The following is an 11,129-nucleotide window of genomic DNA, read 5'->3' as shown; positions in this document are numbered from 1 at the left end:
TGTTAGCCAGGATGGTCTCGATCTCCTGACCTTGTGATCCACCCGTCTCGGCCTCCCAAAGTGCTGGGATTACAGGCTTGAGCCACCGCACCCGGCCTTAAGTCTTTGTTCTTACTATTGCTTCTCTGTAATTCCCTTTCTTCCCTATCTAATCCCCCTCTCATATGTGTCTGTTGAAATCCTACCAATACTTAAAGCCCAGTTCAGCTGCCACCTCCACAGAAAACCCTTTCTTTTTAAAAATTAATTGCCAGGCGTGGTGGCTCACACCTGTAATCCCAGTACTTTGGGAAGTCAAGGTGGGTGGATCACCTGAGGTCGGGACTTCGAGTCCAGCCTGACCAACATGAAGAAACTCCATCTCTACTAAAAATACAAAATTAGCGGAGTGTGGTGGCGCATGCCTGTAATCCCAGTTACTTGGGAGGCTGAGGCAGGAGAATCGCTTGAACCCGGGAGGCGGAGGTTTCGGTAAGCCAAGATCGCACCACTGCACTCCAGCCTGGGCAACACGAGCGAAACTGCACCTCAGAAAATAATAATGATAATTAATAATTAAATTTTGAGACAGGGTCTCACTTGTTCACCAAGGCTGGAATGCACTGGCGCAATCATAGCTCATTGCAACCTCGAACTCCTGGGCCCAAGAGATCCTCCCTCTTCAGCCTTCAAAAATACTGGGATTACAGGCTTGAACCACCATACCTGGCCAGAAAACCCTTTCAGATCTTCCAAGGAGTCATTTAGGTCTACCTCTTCCAACTCCCACTCTTAGTATTTTTGCTTTTTTTTAAACCATATTTTTCCTCATCTCAGAGATATTTTTGTAAATGTTTGTCTCCCCCTCTAGTCTTTTATGTTCTCAGAGGATATGGACTATTTCTTAGTCATCTTTGTGTCTCGAACATTATCTCCCCCACTAAGCAGTGTCCAGAGTAGGCATATACAATGTACCAATTTTAGTTTGACTGATTCTAATTAATCAAACATTCAGTCCACTCTTGCTAATCCTTCCACTTCTGCATTCCAGGTTCTGTCAGGTGAGCTGTTGTGCTGTATTTCTGACCTGAATTGCCTTTTAGGAGGGAATCAGTACTTGGAAGCTGGAATACATCAGGGATACCCCTGAAACGAGAGACTATTTTTTTTTTTCCATTGGATTCTGACATAAATAAATTTTGCTCACTTTGACAGTCAGCTGTGTCCTGAGTGTTGGGAAGATGGAAGCCATGTTCTGGGCTTTGAAGTCATGCACATCTGGGTTCAAGTCCTGCCTCCACCACTTTCTGCTTGTGCGATTCAATGCCCATTGGTTAACCTCCTCATGGAGTTGAGAGGATTAAATACAATGCAAGTAAAACACTTAGAACGGTGCCTAGTAAAGATTAAGAGCTTAATAAATGTTAGGTATAGTAATCATAGGAATAAATAAAATACATTCAAACTGGGTTTTATCTGTTTACACTTGAGTATGAATATGTCTGCGTTTCTAGAAATTCACATCAATGTCAATTAAATGATGCTACTTCCGGGACTTTCTTCTCAACCCAGCTCAGCCCCTCCAGCCGGTCTCCTGCCTTTCCTCTTCCCTGCCATAGCCTGCTGCGGCCACCAGGAGGAGCATTTGTGCCACAGAAGGAGTCTCACTCAACTCTCAGGCAGGAAAAAGCCCTCCTCACTCTCCAGGCCATATCCACTCCCCTCTGGAGCACGGCTTGTGACACCGCTGCCCTCTGCCTGTCTTCTCCTCCCTGCCTGGGAGGAGCTCTCTATTCTAGGTTTCCATTCTCTCATTTTGGACAGCCTGCTGTAAAGACATACCCTCGGCCGGGCGCAGCGGCTCACACCTGTAATCCTAGCGTTTTGGGAGGCCGAGGTGGGCGGATCACTTGAGGTCAGGAGTTCGAAACCAGCTTGCCCATCGTGGTGAAACCCCGTCTCTACTAAAAATACAAAAAATTAGCTGGGCATGGTGGTGCACGCCTGTAATCCCTGCTACTCAGGAGGCTGACGCAGGAGAATCACTTAAACCCGGGAGGCGAAGGTAGCAGCGAGCCGAGATCGTGCCACCACAGTCCAGCCTGGGTAACAGAACAAGACTCCATCTCAAAAAAAAAAAAAAAAAAAAAAAGACATATACCCTGAATGAGAGCCAGGAAACCTGTTACTTGCTCAGCTTTTCCACTACATCCCTGTTAATCAACTGCTTGACTTTCTTTTCTTTCTTTCTTTCTTTCTTCTTTTTCTTTTTCTTTTTCTTTTTTTTTTTCTTTTTCTTTTTTTTTTTTTGGACACAGGGTCTCACTCTAGTTGTCCAGGCTGGAGTGCAGTGGCCCAATCTCAGCTCACCACAACCTCAACCTCCTGGGCTCAGGTGATCCTCCCACCACAGCCTCCCGAGTAGCTGGGACGACAGGCACATGCCACCTTGCCCAGCTATTGACTTTCTTTAGCCTGTTTCCTCACCTGTGAAATGGGAATGCTAATACATGCCCTGTGACCCTTGGTAGGGTGCTGTAAAAATGAAATATCCTGACATATACAGACCCTCTTTATAAAATGTCAAATAGGTGGCAGCATTGTCTAACCTCACACTGTGTCATTTCTCTCTCCTGCTGTCTTCAGTGGACACTGTCATCCACCCAAAGCCTTGACTGGAAATGGATTGTTAGGAAGGGATTACAGAGCACCTAGTCTCCACTTATGCTAACGGAAGGGAATGAGTCTGAACCATAGCAAGAAGTACTAGAATTAAATTTACCTGGAATATTCAGAGAAAGGTTAAAGTCACTTTTCACAGAAAGCAAAGGACAGCAAGGGAACTGTCTAGAACAGGATGACAACAGGAATTCCTAGAAACAACTGGCGGGGTAGGGCAACTTGCCTTCATAGCTGGCCAGAGGGAAAGTTTAATATATTTTGCTGAAAGATGGAAAGAATCAGTGAATCTGAATGAATGAAATATAGGTATGATATTTTAAGGTCTTGGGACACTAGGTGGCAGCACAAGGCAACAAACCAAGAGAAGACCAGCACTTCTTCCAATCCGGGGGGCTGCCCCAGGAGGGGCACCTCTTCTGTATTCCCCAGACTTTAAGCACCCTTTCCCCGTCTATATCTGTCTTTTCAAATGATGCACTCTCTTCAGTGATAAAGACATTGAAGCAGGCAGGGAAGAGAAAACTGGGGGAGCCAAATACACATTACCTAAGGTTTCTTCTTTTCAGATAGCCCGTGGAATTAGAGTTCTGCGTCTCCAAAAAGGGCATACAAAAGGAAAAAAAAATGGGAACATTGCATGAGAAATCTGGATTAGGGTGAGAAGGCATTTAGATAGGGTTACCCAATCTACACTGATTGGGGAAAGATCTGGTGACAGAATTTTTTTTCTTCTTTTTTTTTTGAGATGGAGTCTTGCTCTATCGCCCAGGCTGGAGTGCAGTCGTGCGATCTCGGCTCACTGCAGCCTCTGCCTCCTGGGTTCAAGAGATTCTCCTGACTCAACCTCCTGAGTAGCTGGGATTATGGGTGCGTGCCACCACGCCTGGCTAATTTTTGTATTTTTAGTAGAGATGGGGTTTCACCATGTCGGCAAGGCCAATCTCAAACTCCTGACCTCAAGTGATCCTCCCACCTCAGCCTCCCAAAGGGCTGGGATTACAGGAGTGAGCCACCGCGCTTGGCCTAGCATTTTTTTTTTTAAATCAAATAATAGTACCCTGGGGAAGTTACTGCTTCACTCGTTTCTTCCTCAAGACACCACAGACCCCTCTCCTCCAATTTATTGAGAGAGAGAGAGAGACTGTGACTATAGCTCTTCTCAGCAAAGCAAAAGCCAAGCAGAAATCAGGCTGTGTAACTGCTAGAAACTCTTCATTGTATTTTTTCACCAAGTATTGGTTCTGTGATACAGGAGAGAAAGCACTGCCAAAAGCCAAGGGCCTTTGAATAAATTCTCAGTCAGGAAACCCTAAAAAGTTACTGTGGTAGTAGACAGCTACAGGGAGTTGATCATGCCTTGGCCACCATAATGCAAGCCTTCTGAGTCATGAACATAGTGCCAGCGGAAAGATGCCCCCTTCTTAGCTTCACTCTGCTTCGGTTTGTAACTCTAAGACAAAACTGCCTCTCTGTATCATCTCCATTCCTAATGTTGTTCGGTTCGGTGTCCTATTTTAGCAGCCATCAGTGGATATACAGCCCAGCCATGCCCCTCCCAGTTTCCTTTAACACAATGGAACCAAGACCACCATCTTACCCTCTGTCCTCTCTTCTGTGGGTGGTAATTCCCTGGCCTTTCCTGTTTCCTCCAAGAAGAAATCCCTTCTTCCCATGGTGAGGGAGGATAAGTAGTGAGCATTGTGCTTTTTACACTGAGCTCCTGTAACACTGTCTTTATAATGTGCATATAAAGCACTTGTAACAGAACACTAAAAAAAGTCAATGATTATCGGCCGGGCACAGTGGCTCATGCCTGTAATCCCAGCACTTTGGGAGGCTGAAGTGGGCGGATCACCTGAGGTCAGGAGTTCGAGACCAGCCTGGCCAACCTGGTGAAACCCCGTCTCTACTAAAAATACAAAAATTAGTTGGATGTGGTGGCACGCACCTGTAATCCCAGCTACTTGGGAGGCTGAGGCAGAAGAATCAGTTGAACCCGGGAGGCGGAGGTTGCAGTGAGCCGAGAACACGCCACTGTACTCCAGCCTGGGTGACAGAGCGAGACTCCGTCTCAAAAAAAAAAAGAAAAAAAAAAAGAAAAAAAAAAGTCAGTGATTATCATGGCTACTTATCACTATCTGCGGTCTTTTCCAGTGTACAAGAACTTTGACATGCATTATTTATTCCATTCATTTATTCATTCAACAAATATTTATAAAATGCATGTTATATGCCCAGTACTCTTCTGGGCCATTGATGAAGAAATGGACCACGTGGGCATGATCCCTAACCTTCTTGAAACTTTGAGGAAGCTTAAAATTTGTAATGTAAGTTGACATATTCACTGCTTTGTATTAGAACTTTGACATTGGAAAGAATGTTAGAAATCAGCTAGTTCAAATTTTATTTTTTATTTTGTTTATTTATTTATTTAGAGATCAGGTCTTGCTCTGTCACCCAGGCTAAAGTGCGGTGGTGTGATCTCAGCTCACTGCAGCCTTAACCACCCAAGCTCAAGCGACCCTCTCACCTCAGCCTCCAGTGTAGCTGCGACTACAGGCACATACCACTAAGAAATCAGGTAGTTCAATCACTTACCCAAAACAGAAATTCATTCTTCAAAATCTTGGTCTAAAATCACCAAGAATTGGTGGCCGTTCTTGACTGAACGTCCTCTGTATTTGGTCTTTTCTGACCATTTGTACATTCTTCTTTATGCCAAGCCCTAATGTGGTTCCTTCTCGTTTCCACTCACTGATTCTCCTACTGTACCATTCAATAAGTCTGCCCCTCTTCTACGCGGATTGCCCATTAAATAGTTAAAGACAGGTACCGTAGCTCCAGGATCAGTTTGTTCACAATCCTTCACTTAATGAAGACTTCTTTTTCAAGAATCAGTTGAAGTATTTCCCATGTGCCAGGCACTTTTGTAGGTATTCTTATACAATTTCATTTAACCCTCACTATGAACCCTGTGCAATAAACTTCATTCTGATTTTATTGATAAGGGAAATGAAGATGAGAGAGGTGAAGTAACCTGCCCATGGCCACATCCCTTATATATGGCAGAGCCCCCTCGACATTTGGTTAATTCTTTTCTCAATGCTCTCATATATGTCAGTATCTTGCTTCAGATGGAGTCAGTTACAAGTACAGTAACACTCTTCAGCTTTCTTGATTGGAATGTGATTCTTCTTCCCAGAGCCAAAGACCACATTAGGTCTTAGCAGTTCCATTACGTTACTGGCTCATATTAAGCTTATGGTTACCTAAATGTTCAGGTCTTTCCCATATGCGTTACTGTCAAGCCTGGTCTTTCACATGCACTGCTTTGTCCTAGGCTCTGCATGTTCAGGTCCTATCCTTCCTTCGAAGACCACCCAGCTCATGCCCACCTCTTTAGTGAAACCTTTCCTGATTCTACATTACCCCCATTGAACATGATCTCTTTCTCTCTGCATAGAATTTCTGTCTATATTTTCTGAGCAATAATTTGTGGCTTTGTTTTTGATCTTTAATTAGGGCAAATGTCTCCTTCCCCGTATGTCCCTTAGTACCTGGTCCATAGAGTCATCCAGCAAACACTTGTCAAATGAACAAATCTTGTAACTAGAAAATTTATATTTTGTCTCTAAATGCAGTGCTTTACATATCCCTGTTGAATTTCTTAAGCAAATTCTAACTTCTCTGTGGTTTGGGACCCATTCTCTGCTCTGTCTCACACAGTGCTCTGTGCAGAGCACCCACCAGGAACCGTACATTTCCCCAGCAGCCTTATGAGGTAGGCATGATCCTTGTTTTACAAATGAGGAAATGGAGAAACAGAGAGTCCGGGAGCCATACCCAGGATCACATAACTCATAAGTAGCAGAGCTGAGCTTCATTCAAAATGAGATCTGCCTGACTCCGATGCCTATGTTGTTTCTGTCACCCTATGCTCCTTTTCTAAAGTAAAACCTGTCTTTACAGGAGACCAGATGCGTCTAGGACAGAGTTATCCCCAACAGGCAGCTGTTTGCCAGAGTCTGGGAGATCTACCTCTGCAGATTGTCCTGCAAAGGATAAGACGGTTGCTGGAAGCCCCTCTAGTTCCTGAACAGGTTAGAAAACAGCGGCTAACAATGATGACTGAAGAACAAAATGGAGTAGAGGCAGCCAAGACAGAAGGAAACTGTGAGAAGAGACTGGATGTTCCTTGTGTGTGGAACTTTTTCCTGATTTCCTCGCGAATAATTCTCTTATCTCCTCTGTCTTTGCTCCAATGCCAGCTTCTCAATGAGGCCCCACCCGGTCCCCTTATGCTGTTTTACATTTCATTTATCGTCCATAGCAGTTATCACCTTTTAATATATAACGTGCATAATCTAATTTCTGCAGCCCAGTTTGCACATACACGCTCCTGGTTCTAGTGATCAACTTCCCTGAGACCTTGGGCTAGAAGGCACTCCCCCGAGCCCCTCTCTTCCCCACTTACGAAGCCCCTTTCTGCAACAGAGTAATAACAAATAAGAGAATAAATGTGAAAACCTATAGAACAAATGACTCTTAGATGGAATCAAATTAGTGTTTATATGGATTTTCATGTCCTTTTTCCCACAGTTCTGCCAAGGGAGGGATGAAAGTTAGATTTTAACAATTATTTCCCAACAGTCATAGGTGGAAGAAACTCAAAAAGACTAGAAAGGGACCAAAAACGGGCTGGGGTAAGGTGGCCTCAGAGCAGAGACAGCAGGACGGTGGGGCACAGAACAGCCTGTCCCACACCTCCGCAGGGGGCTGATCCTGAGAGACCTCCAGAGCCCCGGGGCCCGCCCCTCTCCCCAATTCCCATCGTCGCAGGCTCCCGGGAAGAATGCAGGTCAGGATCGTAAGTGACCTTTCACACCTCAGACAAGCTAAGTTTGTTTTCTCCTTTTCTGTCCAGCCCTCAGCGGGAGGGAGGGGGAAATGGGATGGGCCTTGTCGAACTTTCTCCTGCTACAATACCCCAGAGGAGTTGAAGTGGAGGGAGTAAAGGATCTATTTATTTTGGCTCAGGAGGGACAATGTAAGCAGATGGTCTTTGATGGGATTAGCGGCGTAATCTCTAAGACCCTGGTAAATTGGAAAATGATCCATTATATTCCACGAACCTTTGGCGGCTTCAGCTCCTGGGGAGGGAGGGGCAGGGCCCGGGGGCACCTTGTTAGAAAGGACCCCCTCTGGGAGCAGCCAAATTCCGCACAGAGAATTTGGGAAAAAGTTCGTTAGCCTCGCAGTGCAAGCCCCTCTCCTCTTGAGAGAGCACAGAAATAAGAATTCTCCCCGTGCCCTCTCGAACCTCTTTTTTCTCCTTTCCCACTCCCCCTCTTTCGGGTGTGCTGGGGTGTCTTCTCTACCACCCCCTGCCCCAGCCCTTTGCATTCCCAGGGTGTTAGGGGACTCTTCTCTGGGGAGAGAATGTTACTGGGCCTCTTGCCTTGGAAGGTCAGAATTCTTTTTAGAATCCCAATAACATCCCTTCCACTGTAATCTCAGTCCATTTCCCACCCACTGTCCTCCAATGCTACAGCCCACAGCCCAGGAGGACTCTTCCACTGGCCATGTATGTCAAGGCAAGGCAGAGAAAGCGCCAAGTAGGGGGAAGGGGCAAACTGCTGGTGAGTGAGGGCTGAAAAATGTGAAAAGGGAGATAAGGTGATAATGAATCATGCTGCCCAACCCTCCATACTCTCACCTCACCTCCATTCCCCAGAGCTCAAGCGCCTCCAGGCCTCAGATCCCCTCCATCTGGAGATCCCAACCGCAGAGATGGGGCATATGGGAGGCCCATTCAGTGTGAGGCGTAGTGTGGTAGGACGCATTGATGTAGTTTGGGTCACATAAGTTATTTGCAGTACGTATGATATCATGCATTCATAGAGCATTTGTAGATTATAAAGAAACTTTGATGTGTAGAATTTCATTTGGATCTCGTAACAACTGAATGAGAAGGGCATTCCAAAGACTGGAAAACAAGGTCAGTGACATGCCTAAGGTCACCCAGTTTAGTAAGTGACAGAGCCAGGACCGAAACTTGACTATTTTTGACTCTTAGTTCACAGCTTTTTCCTTTCTTCAGTCTATCATCTTCCACCACAGAAACTTATGTTTCCTCTTGCCTACGCTTTTATTTCCTGCGGTCACACACGCATTTTCTTTCTTTGACTGTCTCTCGCAAATATGCAAACATACTACGAATACTATATGTGTATTTCATGTGTTTTTTTATCTGTATAAATAGAATAGTGCTACTTCTCTCATTAACTTCTAACTTCTTCACTCAATATTACACTGTGACATCTATTCATGTTCATAAATGTCTAAATTTTTCCTTTGCTGCACAACATCTTGTTTATTCTTTTCAGTATTCAACTCACTTCCAAAACTTCATTGTTACATATGTATCCTTGAACAGGCATTTTATTGAAATTGTATGAAATGTATAGGTTTAACTTGGGCTATTAAAACCAAAACAGTCAAAATATGCATTTTTCCATACATAGAATCTCTGTAATTCTCTGAAAATAAAGTACAGAAATAAGGAAAGTGGGGGTGGAGTGGACAGACAGAAAGGCAGTACAAATTACTCAATTCCAGATAGGAATACCATCCCTGTTGAGTATGTTAACTTTAACTGTAAAAGATGCAGCAGGTAACTGGTGGAGATTCCAGGACAAATTTGACTTCCACAGTGTTTTATTGCAGGCTATTTCAATGAATTGAGGGATGTTTTATTTTATTTCAGTGTCATTTTTTAAAAGAGCAACGCTTTATGTTGTATATTTAATTATCTGCAATAATTTGAGTCTGGCACAGGGATTCAGAGACTGGTTAAAACTGGAAAGCAAGAGTGACAGGCAGCAAAATGCAGCCATTCCCGACAGGTCCTCTGCTCAGCGCCACCCCAAACAAGAAGATAAAACAATATGAACATGACATTCCTGAACTGGAAACACACACAAACACATACACACACACACACACACACACACACACACACCGATTTCTTATCCATGAAGAGTCAAGCAGGTACATTAATTTATTGAGTTCGTATTACCACAACCCAGGGAAGTTGGTTTCCGCTCCTCCATTTTGCCTGTTCAGAAGGAGGTCGGAGAGTTTATTTGGCTTGGAGTAACACAGCCAGCCTCAAACTGTGCTCTTCCCGGCACTAGCACCCTCCACCAAGCTGTCTGGCCTTTATGCCATCCTCTTCTGCCGCAGCACCCTGTCTGGTCATTGATCTCATATCAGGGACCCTCCTGGGAAACCCTCTTGCTCCCTGTTCTCCTGGCCTCTCACAGAAGCAGCCCACTCCTCGCCTCCCACCCTCTTAGCGGATGGCTTTCTTTCAGATTGGCCCACACCCAGCCACGCGTTAATACACAGTATGTTTACTGACGAGGTCCAAAATGTTCTGGGATGAGCTTAACTGACCCACCAAATCTGGGTTGGTCTCATTTGGAGTGACTCTTACGTCTCATTCATTCCCAGCTCTGACCATCTTTCCACTGGAGGGACTTCCATGGCTTCCAGCCCCAGACTCTCCGTTTATAAAGGCAAAAAGGGATGGAGGAAGTGACTTGACCAAGGCCACAAAGCTGGTCATAGCAGCCCTTTCCCCACCTGTCCGGGGATGAGGGCGGGGTGTGGGAAGGGAAGCTGTGGGAGGTATTTGTTCAGTTTGTTTGATTCCTCCCACACTGAGGCCAGCGGTAAATTTATTTATCTTTTTTAGGATGGGCAAGCTCTGAATCAGGCCAGCCTCCCCTAATGTGATCCTAGAAACGGCCCTGGATCCGGGAGTCGGGGAGGGGGGGGCGGGGGTGGGAGTCTGCTGGCTGGGCCCTTCTCGGAGGCACTTTTTCTGTGCCCTACAATGTCACAGCTTCTCTATAGCCCACAGTCTCTCCATCCCCTTTGCCTGCTTCCCAGAGAGCCACGGCCAAGGTCGGCATCTTTGGATGCTGGCCCTACCCTCTACTGGGAACGTAGCGTCTAGGGACAGAATTCGGCAGCTTGGAAAGAAAAGGGAAGGGGAGCGGCTCCCAGCAGCCGCGCAGGGGAGGGGGTACGGGCGCCTCTGGCTAAGCTCCCAGAGAGGCCCGGCTGCCTCTCCCACCGCCCTTCGCTTCTCTTTTTTCCTTTATTTATCTCATTTTTCCTTCTCCCCAGCCTTTCTTCCTCTCTCGCCCGCCTCGCTCTTAACCCCCTCTCTGTCTTCCTCTGTCCCTGTCTCTCTGTGTCTCTCGGTCTCATCTTCCCTCTCCCTGGCTTGCCAGGCTTCCCGCTCGCCCCGGCTTCTCCTGGTTGTTAATTATTCAGCCCCCTGGCCCCACATCCCAGTCCAGGCTGCCGCGTGGAGTTTGCGCGGAGAGGGACGCTGTCCGCTTTCCCCCAGGCTGGGGTCCCGAACGGCGGGCGGGGAGCGGGCCGCGTTCAGCAGT

General features: G+C 46.1%; 1 long non-coding RNA gene across 1 annotated transcript in view; it reads left to right on the top strand.

The window, feature by feature from the left end:
* LOC105548648 overlaps positions 1-1,197 on the top strand; it is a 16,838-nt gene extending 15,641 nt beyond the window's left edge. Inside the window, exon 2 of the long non-coding RNA XR_001007424.1 lies at positions 1,031-1,197. This is a non-coding gene — a long non-coding RNA (uncharacterized LOC105548648). The remainder of the gene's footprint in view (positions 1-1,030) is intronic.
* The last annotated feature ends 9,932 nt before the right edge of the window (positions 1,198-11,129 follow it).

Source organism: Mandrillus leucophaeus, unplaced genomic scaffold, assembly GCF_000951045.1.
Source record: "Mandrillus leucophaeus isolate KB7577 unplaced genomic scaffold, Mleu.le_1.0 Scaffold418, whole genome shotgun sequence".
Taxonomy (NCBI): Eukaryota; Metazoa; Chordata; class Mammalia; order Primates; family Cercopithecidae; genus Mandrillus; species Mandrillus leucophaeus.
The sequence above is the reverse complement of the archived record's forward strand: the minus strand, read 5'-3'. Positions and strand labels throughout refer to the sequence as shown.